This window comes from Myotis brandtii, unplaced genomic scaffold (genome assembly GCF_000412655.1).
Source record: "Myotis brandtii unplaced genomic scaffold, ASM41265v1 scaffold481, whole genome shotgun sequence".
In the NCBI taxonomy this organism is placed as follows: domain Eukaryota; kingdom Metazoa; phylum Chordata; class Mammalia; order Chiroptera; family Vespertilionidae; genus Myotis; species Myotis brandtii.
This window is the reverse complement of record NW_005368381.1, coordinates 268748-281893: the sequence shown is the minus strand read 5'-3', so window position 1 is coordinate 281893 and position 13146 is coordinate 268748. Positions and strand designations below refer to the sequence as shown.

Here is a 13146-nt window from a genome sequence, read left to right as displayed (position 1 = left end):
TGCAGGAGGCAGCTGATCGATGTTTCTCTCTCATCGATGTTTCCATCTCTCTATCCCTCTCCCCTCCTCTCTGTAAAAAATCAATAAAATATATTTAAAAAAATAAATAAAACTTTAGACTATTACAGAAAAAGCTAAAAGTCCTGTTGGTCCCTTATACCACTTACTTTTTTCCCTCCCTGAAGTTACCATGGTCATGAGTTTGGTATGTATTCTTTTAAGAAATAGTCTTACATGGGAAAAATGTGGTATTGTTTTGTGTGCAATAAATTATTACATTCAGCAACTTTTTCACACATAAATGTTTTTGAGATCTATCCTTATCGATACATCTAATTTATTCCCTTTAACTGCTGTACTGTATTCCATTTAATGAATATACCATATTTGGCCATTCCTTAAAGAACTCTGGTATGCATATGTGGCAAAGGGGCTAATAAGTCTGTTAAACTGCTTCAGCTTCCCCAGGTGTCACTCTGAACACATTAATGCAAAGAGACAAGAAGAAGTAAGAAAAAACAATCAGTCACTTTAGATGCAGATGCAGAGATGCCTGGTCACAAATAACTATTCCATGAGTCCAGATTTATAGTGCTATTCAAAAGAACTTTCTGTGATGATGGAAATGTTCTACATCTGCACTGTCCAATATGGCAGCCACTAGCTACACATGCCTATTGAACATTTGAAGTGTGGCCAGGCAACTGAGGAGCTGTTTTAATTTAATTTAAATTTGGTCACATGTGGCTAGTGGCTACCGTATTGGCCAGTGCATGACTCTAGCACAGGGTAGCCACAGTAGAAGCCACCATCTTTTATACTACAGATTAGAACATCAGGAACTCTAAGACAATTATGCCCACCCTATAAAGGTCAATGGATGATGCGAAGATCTTGTATTGGTTCTTTTACATGTCCTTCTTTTAAGGTTCAGTCTCCTTGTTCCTGGTTTCCAGATGGGTTAAAAGATGGATTCTCATATGGAAAAAAAAACAAGGTTGCTAGAAAGCCTGTCTTTCTGGGAAATGATGGTACTCAAACCAAGCCATGTTGAAATTAATTTCTAATCCCAACATCCTCACTTGACATTTAATAAATTAAAATCCCCTATCAGTTGCCCCACTAGCCCAGTAAAAGCTTCAAGGATGACAGAAGTAGTACACAAAGTCAACAGCATTGTATAAACATCTTATGAAAATGGTCTTGGCTATGAGCCAGCATTATTCAGTTAGTTGAGTTGTTTGTCATAAATGAGGTTTAGACCCAAAGAAAACTTATCTACTTTCTTGTTTACCACAAATGCCTCTGGGACACCCTAAATCCCTGTCCAGATCCCCTTTATCACTCAGAAGGTTCCTGACTATGCCACATAGCCTGCTAAATCTATAACTCACATAGATAGGCATGTGGTTATGCAATTTGCTTCAAGAGTAGGCTCCAGAATGTCCAGATCTAGTGTCCAGTTGATCTTCCCTGGCAGTATCAGGCCGATATGACAGCACATGTGAGTCGAAGAAATAACAGCTGGCCCCTGGGAGAAACAGTGAGGCATGAGGCACAAATACACACTTAATACAGATAATAATAAAGTAACATGAAAAATATGCTAGTTATGCTTGTTATAAAAACCCATGACTAGCTCCTCTTTTTCATATGGGCGCCAATGTATGAAAATATACATGCCTATCCTCTTGTCTTTCCTTCCCCCACCTATTTCCTGTTCTTTCATGTTTACTTTCTCTGGTCTCTGCTTAATATCTCCTTCTGCCTCTGGCAGTCTCCACTGATGATCCCCTTCTTTCCCTGAGGTCATTCTTATAGCATCCTTTCACAAAGTCATGCATTCAGTTAATCCACAAGTGGTATCAGGCCATTAATACTAGTATATAAATTAAAGTGAAAGGAGGCTTAGACACGGTCCTGTTTACTTGTGATTGTGGTCTGATATACCATTACTGGGGTATTTTTCTCTCCTCATCATCTCAGGGTTGGCCTCCATTAATTGTCTTTTCTCTTGAGAATGGGTCATCTTTTCTGATTCTTTATATATTGAGTGATTTTAGAGGGTTTCCTGGACATTGTGAATGCTGTTATAGAAACTCTTGATTCTATTATATTCCTCAAGAGTGTGGCAGCACATACACTAAAATTGGAATGATACAGAGAAGATTAGCGTGGTCCCTGCACAAGGATGACACACAAATTTGTGAAGCGTTCCATATTTTTTAAAATATATTTTATTAATTTTTTTACAGAGAGGAAGGGAGAGGGATAGAGAGTTAGAAACATCGATGAGAGAGAAACATCGATCAGCTGCCTCCTGCACACTCCCTGCTGGGTATGTGCCCGAACCCAAGGGACATGCCCTTGACCGGAATCGAACCTGGGACCCTTCAGTCCGCAGGCCGACGCTCTATCCACTGAGCCAAACCGGTTAGGGCCGTTCCATATTTTTGAAAAAGAAAACAAAAAAAAAGACACACACACACACACACACACACACACACACACACACACACACACAAAAGAGTGTGGACATAGGTGCCCTGGCCAGGCCTGGCTGCTCGGATGTGTACCCCTAGGCCCACCCCATCTCCGTGCTGCCTGCAGGCTCCGGACCCTGTGGCCAGCCCTGGTCGGCTCACCCTAGCAAGGATCTACAAAAGGGGCAGGTTGGGGCAGATTTGAAGAGTGGTACTAAAACAAGAGCTGAAAATATAATGGTGAACAAAACAGTTGGTTCCTGCTCTCACAGAACTTAAAGTTTAATGAGTAAGATAAAACCAAACAAGCAAGTAACAGATAAGTATTAAAACCAGTTTGAGATATGGTGGTTTCAGCAAGGCCTCAGTTTCCTTCCCTCAGCCCTTGTCATTTCAACGGCTGCTGCTTTCATATTTTCATACATTAGTGACATCACTCTCCACCCTGTTGGCCCTGCTTTGCCTTATATCAGTGACACTTGGTACCATGGCTCCGGAAAAGTGCTTATTTGGGGCAATGCTAAATTTCGCCGCAGTTTTATGTGTTGCTGCCATTTATGTTCGTTATAAGCAAGTTCATGCTCTGAATCCGAAGCGAAATATATCACCAGGTTAAACAAGGCTGGCCTCATACTTGGATTGCTGAGTTGTTTAGGACTTCCTTTTTGTGGCAAACTTCCAAAAAACAACCTTTTTTGCTGTACATATATGTGGAGCTGTGCTCACTTTTGGTATAGGCTCATTGTATATGTTTGTTCAGATAGTCCTTACCTACCAAATGCAGCCCAAAACTCATGGTAAACAAATCTTCTGGATCAGACTACTGCTGGTCATCTGATGTGGAATAAGCACATTTGGCATGCTTACTTGCTCGTTATCCCTGTACAGTGGCAGTTTTGACTCAGATGTAGTACAGAAACTCCACTGGAACCCTGAGGACAAAGGCTACGTGCTTCCTATGATCACTACTGCAGCAGAATGGTCTATGTCATATTTTTTCTTTGTTTTTTTTTCTGACTTTTTCCGTGATTTTCAGAAAATTCCTTTGCAGGCGGAAGCCAATTTACATGGATTAACCTTCTATGACATTGCTCCTTGTCCTATTAACAATGAGCGAACACACCTACTTTCCAGAGATTTATGATGAAAAGATAAAATATTTCTGTGATGATTATGATTCTCAGAGATTGGGAAAATATTCATGTTACTTCTTCTGCTCTGAAATTTTCTACCACTTAATCAAGGCTGACAGTGACATTGATGGGTCCTGATAACCAAGAGACATGAAGTAAGCCATTTTATAAATTATTTTAAAGGATATCTTAAAGAGGATCATGTAAAACCATTTATGCCTATACTTTTTTTAATCCCAGAAAATAAAAACAAAGGACTATATATATTAAAAAAAGAATGTAGCCCTAGCTGGTTTGGCTCAGTGGATAGAGCCTGCAGACTGGAGGGTCCCGAGTTCGATTCCAGTCAAGGGCACATGCTCGGGCCTCGATCCACAGTAGGGTGCGTGCAGGAGGCAGCCCATCAATGATTCTCTCTCATCATTGATGTTTCTATCTCTCCCTCTCCCTTCCTCTCTGAAATCAATAAAAATATTTAAAAAGAATGTGGATGTATTTGTTTCAGCTGGCAATTTATTTGGTTAGGTTCAAACAGAAAACTTTGCCTTTCCTATGTTGGTGACAGCCAGCTCAAATCTCAGTTCCATTCTTTTAAACTTAGATGGAAACTGCTTTGAGTCTGCGCTATGCATGTGTGATTCATAGATTTTTTGGGAGAATCTATGTAAATAATTTAGGGCTCCTTTCCTCAGGATCTCTTTCTGAGCTATCCCTCACTTTCTAGAGATCATGGTTGTCCCAGGCCCTGTCCTCAGCTCTTCAGGCTAAAAAGATGAAGATTTCATAATATAGTTTTAGTGACTTCAGCCTACCCTCAGGCTAAAGCCATAAAAATGGGAACTGCTCCATAGTTTTAGTGACTTCAGCCTACCCTCAGGCTAAAGCCATAAAAATGGGAACTGCTCCAGAGCTTTCAGGTGTGTGTGTGTGTGTGTGTGTGTGTGTGTGTTCCAGAGTTTATAGTTGTTACCTATTGAGAATTTACTCCATCAAACTGAGAATAGAGCCTGTGATACATTCTCAGATGAACTTTGTATGTTTTTTTTGGGAAAATCATAACCCTTAACTTTTCTCTTTTTCACCTTAACATTTCTCTATTATCACTGATATTTCCCTCTTGCTTCAGAGGGGATAAAAAGGCTACTTTGTTTACTCTTTCCCCCTTTTCCCATCACCTCCTTTTTGGGGGCAGGAACTATTATTCATACACCCATTCACTCAATTATTCAAAAGAGATGTATGAGTTAGTCATTGGGGGTAAGTAAAGATGAGACACTACTTCACTGAGACTGTCCTCTCCACGGTTATCAAAGGTCTGGCTTCTTATTCACCAGATCAAATAACTTTTTCTCAGTCTATGCTCTCTAACTTCATTGCTCCATCCTCCATTGACTCTGACCAGCCTTTCCTTGAAACTCTCTCCTTTGTCTTCCAGTTCTCTGACCTCATTGATTTCTCCTCTCATTTTCCAAGTGGAGAAATTCTCAGAGACTCTGCCCTTGGCTTCTGTCTTCTCTTGTCCTTGACAATATTACTCAATCTTAGTGTTTCAACTACCACGTCCACGCCCAAGACTTCTAAGTCTTTATCTTCAGCCCTGACCTCTCTTCTGAGATTGAGTTGTTTGTCTACACCTGGTTGGCTAACAATCACGTTAAACTGCACGTAGTCAAAATTCAACTCATTATCTAGCTCCTGAACCTACTCTTCCTCCTGTGTTTCCTATTTGGGTTAATTCCTGATACTGGAAGCATATAATTAAATAAAAGGGATTTTTGTATTGGTGGGAAGTCTGACAATAGAGAAAGCTCTACAGTCCATTCCAATTCTGTGATTAAATTATGTTCCCAGCACAGTATTAGCCATTTCTTTCAAGGAGATCACAATCACTTTGGGGGAGAAAACAATGGAGTGATAACTAGTCCTGACTTTAAATGCAGTAGTAACTCAGAGAAAAGAGTGTACATTGAAGTAGTAAGAGGCTAAGCTAAGCTCTTCAAAGGTAAAAGTGGTGTCTTCTATTTTATGTTTATCCCCACAGCACCATTGTCTACACACTGTAGAAACTCCATAGACTTTTAAAATTGTTTTTAATAATTATTAATGTTTATTGAGCACATGATGTGGGGGGTTAACCAAAGTTTGATGCATTTTATGACCTTTTTCAATCAATCAGTCAACCAACAAATATTTACTGAGTGCCTGTTATTTGCAATACACCGTGCTAGGCATTATGGGGGATGTAAGATGCAAGAGAAATAGGTCTTAATCTCTTCCCTTAGGGAATTTATAGTGTTGTTGGCAAGATGAGACATAAATGCACACAAAGCTAATTATGAATGTGCATCAGAGCCAAATGAACATTATAGACAATAAATCTGTAAAAAAAATTTTAGAGTACAGATAACTGTAGACTGGATGGATATGGAAGCTTTGTGATGGAGGTAGGACCTGTGCTGGACTTTGAAGGATGGGCAGAAATTAAACAGGCTTGAAGTTCTCATAGTTATTAAGAAGATAGATTTCAACAATACCATTTGAGGCTAAAGATCAAACAGATGAAGAACATCTAGGCAGGAGTAGGAATCTTACACTAGACAGTGGTTCTCAACCTTGGCTGCACATTAGAATCACCTGGGAATCTTTTTAAAATGCTGATTTCTGGGCCTCATCCTCCGGAAATTGTTTCTTTGTTACTAATGTTGTGGCCTCACCCCATAACAAAGAAACAGAATTTCCAAGGTTGAGAACCACTGCACTAGAATGTTATTGAGTAGTTGTTAGCAACCCCTGGTAAGTGTGCATAGACACTGACACACTTAAGTCACACTACTTTTCCCTAGATTGCCCTCACCCCTAGGCAATCCAGAGATACTTTAGTAAAATAAATATAATCACTAACTTAAGTAGATAAGTTGAGTATTTAAAGGACACTTCATCAACATAGAGAGGGAACTGACAATTTTCAAAAGGGATTTAGTTTAGAGCAGAGACTATCCCAAGGGAGGTGCCAAGTGAAATTAGGGTTTAAATGAACTTCAAGAAGGGGAGAAGTCACTAATGGTAGTAGGCAGCTGGATGGATGTGTATGGAAAGAGAGTGTGCTCCACAGAAAGGCTGCTCAACTCTGGGTCCACATTCCCTGGAGTACAGACTGTATGGTTTTTCTAACATTTTTTACACTTGGACCCACCTCCTGCTCCCTCCCTGCAGTTCCAGGCCTCTGCTCCCAAGAACACAAAATACCCCAGATTATAGGGGCTTTTGATTTGCTATTTCCTCAGGATGCCTGAAAACAGATTAAAAGTTCTTTTCAGTATAGTTGCATAACATTGAGTCTGAGGTTGTGCAACCTCCTTTGGAAAAAATGTAAGGGCAGGAAGATGGATAGGTGTCTGTTTGATGCAGTGGTTCTCAACCTTCTGGCCCTTTAAATACAGTTCCTCATGTGTGACCTAACCATAAAATTATTTTCGTTGCTACTTCATAACTGTAATGTTGTTACTGTTATGAATCGTAATGTAAATATCTGATATGCAGGATGGTCTTAGGCGACCCCTGTGAAAGGGCCGTTCGACCGCCAAAGGGGTTGCGACCCATAGGTTGAGAACCGCTGGTAAGGCACAGTACTGCCTGTGAGCAGGAGGATGAACTAATGAGATTCCTTCCATTTTAAAGATACTAAATCTCTAAATTTTTTTTTTCCACTCTGGACTCATTTTGGCAAAGAATGAACCTGGTAAAGGAAACCCAAGACAGAAAAATGGGCATTGCTCACATCAAGTTCTGATGTTATCTGTTTGCCAAGAGATTTGACTCAGCTACTTTTTTTTCCATTTTTTTTTGGTTAATCCTCACCTGAGGATATTTTTCCATTTATTTTTAGAGAGAGTGGAAGGGAGGGGGGATAGACAGAAAGAGAGAGAGAGAGAGAGAGAGAGAGAGAGAGAGACATCTATTGGTTGCCTCCCTCATGGCCCCTACCAGGGCCAGGGATCGAGCCTGAAACAGAGGTACGTGCCCCTGACTGGAATCAAACCCTTGACTCTTTAGTTCCTGGGTCGATGCTAAATCCACTGAGCCAAACCAGCTAGGGCTCAGCTAATTTTTTTTGTGTGTGTGATAACTGAGGTACAGAGGATAACTGTGCCTTGTCCAACATCACTTGGTAACTCTGAAGCCCTGTGCCTCTAGTGAAAAGCAAAGAGTGGCGCGTGCGCGCCAGCTGGTAACAGCTGTTATTTTGTTATTACTGCAAAGGATTTAATTAGCCCAGTACCCTCTACTCTCCTCTCTCCACCCTATGAAATTTTTCTCTTAAAAAAAAAAAAAGCTGGCTATTTACACCTTATTGTGAATTTAACTTGCACAATTCTAGGGCTATTTGATTTTAAGCCTTACCCCTTTACTTACTTTTATATTCAACTTCTCACTTTCTATGAAACTTCCCCGCCCCCCAGCTATTAAACACAGTTAAATCTCTTCCCTCACTAACAAACAAATCCTTTGACAATGCACTGCCACCTAGCATTCCTTTTTTTAGGCAAGTTTCTCAAACAAATGGTCATGGTCGAATGGTCACTACTAGTTGTTTCCATTTCTCACCCCTGATTTAGTTCTTAATTCACTACCATCTGGGTTCTACCACTAGTGCCCTACTGAAATTGCTCTCATTTAGGTAACTGTTAAATCTAATGGAGTCAGTCAGACCTTATCTTATTTGACCGTTCTACTATATTAAACACTGTTAACCACTGACTTGCTCCTCTTGGAAAATTTTTAACAACTTTTAATTTATTGATTGGTGAGAGAGAGAGATATATCAATTTGTTGTTCCACCCATTTATGCATTTATTGGTTGATTCTTATACGTGCCTAGACCAGGGGTAGGCAAACTTTTTGACTCGAGGGCCACAATGGGTTCTTAAACTGGACGGGAGGGCCGGAACAAAAGCATGGATGGAGTGTTTGTGTGAACTAATATAAATTCAAAGTAAACATCATTACATAAAAGGGTACGGTCTTTTTTTTTTTTTTAGTTTTATTCATTTCAAACGTGCCGGATCCGGCCCGCGGGCCGTAGTTTGCCCCCGGCTGGCCTAGACTGAGGATCGAACCTGCAACCTTGGCATATAGGAAAACACTGTAACCAACTGAGCTCCATGGCTAGAGTGGAAACATTTTTTTATTCCTTCCCTTCAGCTCATTAACTCTTATCTCCTTGCCTTCTCTTTCTATCTCTCTGACCACTCCTTCCTGCTCTCCTTCACAAGCTTCTCTTCCTGGGGCCTGCCTGTCCTTTAATTTTTTTTCTCAAAGGGAAATAGTTATATTTTTTTCTGATTAAAAAATAACATATGCTTACTGTTTTAAAAATTATAAATAAAAACATAAAATCCAACTGAGACCCCACTACACAGAGGTAACCACTGCCAACATTTTGATTTATATCTTTCTCTTTAAAAATTATAATATTCAGAGAGACCAAGATGGCGGCATAGGTAAACACCGGAGACTGCTGCCGCAAACAACCACTTCAAAAATACACTAAAAGACCGGAACGGACATCACCCAGAACCACAGGAAGGCTGGCTGAGGAGAGACTCTTCAACTAGAAGGAAAAATAACAGCACACCGAGGCTCAGAGGAGGCGCAGTGTGGAAAAAACTCAGGTGCGGAGGTGCGCGCGCAAAGCGGGCTGGTGGCTGAGAGCGCGGTTGTCGTTTTCGGTCAGGGGGGAGTCTCAGACTCTGAGCTCCAGATACGGGCGAATCGCTGGGGACTCGGACCCAAACGGGAGAAGCGGGAGTGTCTGGCATCAGTTGGAAGGCAGCTTTCCCTCCGAGGTTTGCAGCGGTTCCGGGGGTTCTGAGAAGCAGAGCCTCTGGGAACAGGACTGAGGGCACCATAACGGCTCCCTCCGCCCGCCCTGTTGAGCCCGCCCCGCCCAAGCCCTGCGCAGAGCCATTTGCCGGATCGCCTCAGGCAAAGGCTAGATTAGCACCTCCCCAGAGGACAGAAGTTTTCCGCGGCAGACACAGCTGATTCACACAGCCAGTCGGCCTGGTGGTCAAATCCCTCTAGTATTAACTACAACAATCAAGGCTCAACTAGAACAAGACTGCGCACAAAGACCACTAGGGGGTGCACCAAGAAAGCATAAAAAATGCGGAGACAAAAAAACATGACAGAAATGGAGGATATAGAGCTAAAAAACGCAATTTTGAGGGCTTGCAATAAACTTTTGGAGAGCCTCACGAAAACTAATGAGACCCTCGATGCTATGATAAAGAAACAACTAGAAATTAAGCATACACGGTCGGAAATAAAGAATATTACACCCAATAGCAGACCAGAGGAGCGCAAGAATCAAGCCAAAGATTTGAAATGCGAAGAAGCAAAAAACACCCAACCGGAAAAGCAAAATGAAAAAAGAATCCGAAAATACGAAGATAGTGTAAGGAGCCTCTGGGACAGCTTCAAGCGTACAAACATCAGAATAATTGGGGTGCCAGAAGATGAGAGACAGCAAGATATTGAAAACCTATTTGAAGAAATAATGGCAGAAAACTTCCCCCACCTGGTGAAAGAAATGGACTTACAGGTCCAAGAAGCGCAGAGAACCCCAAACAAAAGGAATCCAAAGAGGACCACACCAAGACACATCATAATTAAAATGCCAAGAGCAAAAGACAAAGAGAGAATCTTAAAAGCAGCAAGAGAAAGAAACTCAGTTACCTACAAGGGAATACCCATACGACTGTCAGCTGATTTCTCAACAGAAACTTGGCAGGCCAGAAGGGAATGGCAAGAAATATTCAAAGTGATGAATACCAAGAACCTACAACCAAGATTACTTTATCCAGCAAAGCTATCATTCAGAATTGAAGGTCAGATAAAGAGCTTCACAGATAAGGAAAAGCTAAAGGAGTTCATCACCACTAAACCAGTATTATACGAAATGCTGAAAGGTATCCTTTAAGAAGAGGAAGAAGAAAAAGGTAAAGATACAAATTGTGAACAACAAACATGCATCTATCAACAAGTGAATCTAAGAACCAAGTGAATAAATAATCTGATGTACAGAATGAACTGGTGATTATAATGAATCAGGGACATAGAAAGGGAATGGACTGACTATTCTTGGGGGGGAAAGGGGAATGGGAGATGCGGGAAGAAACTGGACAAAAATCGTGCACCTATGGATGAGGACAGTGGGTGGGGAGTGAGGGCGGAGGTGAACAATAAAGATTTAATTAAAAAAAATAAATAAAAGAAAAAAAAAGAAAAAAAAATTTAATACGCTTACAATTTAATAAATTGTATTTTTTTAAAGGCAATAAAAATTATAATATTCAGTAATACAAATACTATCATATTACAATACTTTTACCAGCTTTTTTCACGAGTATCAACAAGCATAGAACATTATTTGAAATGGATACATAGGAGAATCCCGAATTTGGCCACTTACACAAGAGACTGAGTTTTATTTATTTTTAAAATTTTATTTTATTGCCCAGCTGGAGTGGCTCAGCGGTTGAGCATCGACCTATGAACCAGGAGGTCACAGGTTCTATTCTGGGTCAGGGCACATGCCCAGGTTGCAGCCTCGAATATCACTGTAGGGGGTGTGTAGGAGGCACCCAATCAATGATTCTCTCTCAGCATTGATGTTTCTATCTTTCCCTCTCCCTTCCTCTCTGAAATCAATTAAAATATAGTTTTTAAAACAAGATTATAAAAAATAAAATTTTAATTTATTGTTGTCAGTATTACAGGTATCTCCCATTTTCTCCCTTTTTGCCCCCTCCACCCAACCCCCACCACACCGAAGACCTTCTCATGCTATTGTCTGTGTCCATGGTTTATGCATGTATGTTTATATGTTCTTTGATTAATCTCTTCCTGTCCTCCTCCCACCCCCACTGAGATCTGTTATTCTTTTCCATGCATCCATACCTCTGGACATATTTGGGGGGGCCTCCCCAGCTCCGCCCCCCCCCCAGGCCTTCACCTCATTATTGTTTGTGTCCATGAGTTATGCATATAAGTTTTTTGGTTAATCTCTTCCCATTCCCTCCTTCCCCCTTCCCTCTCTGAGATTCGTCAGTCTGTTCCATGGATCCAAGCCTCTGGATCTATTTTGTCAGTTTATTTTGTTCATTAGACTCCACATATAGTGAGATCATATGGTACTTATCTTTCTCTAACTGGCTTATTTTGCTTAGCACAATACTCTCCAGGTCCATCCATGCTGTATCAAAGGGTAAGAGCTCCTTGTTTTTTGCAGCCGCATAGTATTTCATGGAGTAAATCTTTTTTATCCACTCATCTACTGATGGGCACTTGGGCTGTTTCCAGATCTTAGCTATTGTAAATAACGCTGCTATAAACATAGGGGTGCATATATTCTTTCTGATTGGTGTTTTAGGATTCCTAGGGTATATTCCCAGAAGTGGGATCACCGGGTCAAAGGGCAGATACATTTAAATTTTTTGAGGAATCTCCATACTGTTTTCCATAGTGGCTGTACCAGTCTGCATTCCCACCAGCAGTGCACTAGGGTTCCCTTTTCTCCACATCCTTGCCAGCACTTGTTGTTCATGAGACTGAGTTTTATGATAGAAGTGACTGAGATACAAAATCTGTAAAATATAGAACCCACTACTCCTTTGTAAGACTTGTCATATAAACAAATTCACAAATTAGGAAAAATGGCTTTAAAATATTACATTGTATAAAATGAACAATTATTTACTTATAAAGACAAGATCTGTATTCTGATATTTTTGTGTGATTATCTGATTATTTTCTCAGGATAAATTATTTTTAAATTCATCTTTATTGTTGAAAGTATTAAAGATGTCTCCCCTTTAACCCATCAGGATAAATTATTGAAAGTGAAAATTTTGAGTCAAAAGCTTTCATAAATACCATTAAAATATTTTAAAAATACAAAAATACTTAAACATAAGTGAGAAGAAAATGAATAACAATTCTCCCTGCTATCTCTGTCTCCTGTTCTCTAGTTTTGCTCTCCAGAGACAACCAGTATTACAAGTTTCTTGAGGTCAAAGGATTAAAAAAAAATACATACTGCCAATTTGCCTCCCAGAAAGATTGTACAGATTTACGCTCTTATCAACTCCGCATGCCTTCACCAATTTTAAATCCTCTGTCCTTGCCTCTTCACATTTTTCCTTCAACACCATAAGCTGACTCCCAAATCTCTATCTAACGCTAATCACACCCTTGAGCTCCAGGCCAGTATTTCCATCTGCCTGCTGACAATCTCCACCTGGATATCCTATAGACACAACAGATGTATCTAACCTCAGCTCATTGTCTCCCCTCTCAAACGTACTTTCTCTAATTCCAATGTTCAGTGTTCCTTGGTGGTGCCAGCATCCACCTAGCTACCGAAATCAGAAACCTTGGAGTCATTTGAAATTTCCTTCTCCCCTCAATAATAGCTAGTAGTTACTGAACATTTGCACATATTTTATTGAATTCTCATAAAAGCTCCA

The 13146-nt window shown here is 40.4% G+C and overlaps 1 pseudogene; it reads left to right on the top strand.

The window, feature by feature from the left end:
* The first annotated feature begins 1492 nt into the window (after positions 1-1492).
* On the top strand, positions 1493-3637 carry LOC102247579 (annotated as a pseudogene).
* The last annotated feature ends 9509 nt before the right edge of the window (positions 3638-13146 follow it).